The following is a 1,842-nucleotide window of genomic DNA, read 5'->3' on the forward strand; positions in this document are numbered from 1 at the left end:
ATGTTCATTTTGTGGCTCTGCACCCCGAACAGCTCCGGCCCCGCTCTGCGGCCACGGATGGGTGCTGTGGCGCCCACCGGGCTCGCTCGGCGGCCTCCACCCGTGCTGGAGGAAGTTCCCGGGAGGACGGAGCGGTGTTGGCTTTGCTGTGCGCCTCCGACGTGCTCCTGCTCTCGGCTCCCTCGCCAGCCGCTCTCCCCAGGGGTTGCTCCTATGCTGTGAGGCATAATAAATATCCGGGTGCAAAAAGCAGAGCCGAATCGCAGAATTCCATTAAACATGCTTTATTTCAATATTGCCGGGGGCTGGGCCTGGGGGAAGAGGTGTTGCCGGCCGCAGCGGCGGGACGGCGTGTGCTGGCCCTGCCGATGGCGTGGCCGGAGCCACGGCGAGGCCTCGGCGCCAGAGCTGAGCCAGCCGAGGGGCCACGGAGCCCAGGCGTCGCTCCACGCCGCGGGAGAGCGGGCAGGGAAGAGGCCTTTCGCCCGGAGCCGCCTCCTGTATGGGCGAGGAAGGGGGGGAAACGAGGCGATGCTGGGGCATGCGGCAGCGTGACCCGAAGGGCCTGGGCGAGCGCCGTGCGCTCGGCGGGCAACGCGGGGACGCAGCCCCGAAGGGGCGCAGCGCCCAGCGCCGGGCCCCCACCGAGCACATGCCGGGGAAATTCGCGCCCAGACCCTGCCCACGGCTCCTTCCAGACTCACTTTGCAGGCAGGGAGAAGGGGCGAGGAAGGCGCCGGAGCTTGTTTTTTTTTCTCGGCTGCTCACCTAGCCAGTGAGATGCAAATGGCTGCGGAGCAGCTAAGAGGATTTCCAAGGAGGGGAGGAAATTCCCGCTGCTGCGGGGAGAAGCTCTGGGAAGCGTCGGCACTGGCCCGGGCTCCTGCTCAGCGGGAAGCTAATGCACACTTAATTCCAAGGTACCCCTGTGAGATTTTGCAGGTCGCGAGAGCGCCCAAGGAGTATCCCAACCGGCTCCAGGATCTGTTTTTATGAATTGGCTCCTCTTCTGCGTGCTCTGCCGTCCCCCAGGGCAGAGAGGAGGCTTCGTCTGTTTGTTTTTTCCCGGATAGTTTTGTAAGCCATTACTCTGCCTTGTGTATAACGCCCCCGATTCCCTTTATTAAGCACGGAAAGACAAGTGGTGAGTTATCGCTGTTGTTAATAAAATTACTCCGATAATATTTTTCCCCAAGACATTGAATATTATTGATACATAACGGATGAAATTCTCCCTTACGCAGGAGGCCAGCACAGGGCCCATGCATCACCGAAGCTCCGCGCACACCATCCAAATAGCGCCTTGGTGGGACGTAAGTGGTGCACAGGCCTTTTATGGGCCTTCTGCAGAATCGTGAATTTTACCCAACGTGCAGGTTAAAACCCACGCTATGTATTTATGTAATCAGGTCCGTAATCTCTCTTCCAAAAACTCCCCAAGCACCTCTTCACCTGCTAAACCAGGTAGCTCTTTATCTGGAGAGTGCTGTAATGCATTTTAGGGGACTCTTTTCTTTTCTCTCTCTCTCCTTTTTTTTTTTTTCTTTTTTTCTAAAAGGAAAATGTAAGCTGCGAAAGCCCTCCAAGTCGTGGCTTAATGGCACTGCTAGGAGACTTGCTGAAAAGCCATCCTGGCTTTCCACTCGTACGTGCCAGTCACACATTTTCCTCCTCCACTTTGCAAGCAGAGAGTTGGGTTATTGCAACTAGTTTTCTTTTGAAAAGTGGGTGCCTCTGAGAAGATGATTTCCACGAATCTTGGAAAGAGAATCGACAGCTTCAGAAACAAAATCTTTGGCCAAAATCTTCTTTTATCTTTTTTTTTTTTTTTTTTTTTTTTTT

At 55.4% G+C, this 1,842-nt stretch overlaps 1 long non-coding RNA gene across 1 annotated transcript in view; it reads left to right on the plus strand.

The window, feature by feature from the left end:
- Window positions 1-1,610: 1,610 nt before the first annotated feature.
- LOC146595266 (uncharacterized) overlaps window positions 1,611-1,842 on the plus strand; it is a 1,878-nt gene continuing 1,646 nt past the window's right edge. Inside the window, exon 1 of the long non-coding RNA XR_014895970.1 lies at window positions 1,611-1,645. This is a non-coding gene — a long non-coding RNA (uncharacterized LOC146595266). The remainder of the gene's footprint in view (window positions 1,646-1,842) is intronic.

Source organism: Rhea americana, unplaced genomic scaffold (genome assembly GCF_003343005.1).
Source record: "Rhea americana isolate MKP2758 unplaced genomic scaffold, rheAme1 scaffold_230, whole genome shotgun sequence".
NCBI classification, from domain to species: domain Eukaryota; kingdom Metazoa; phylum Chordata; class Aves; order Rheiformes; family Rheidae; genus Rhea; species Rhea americana.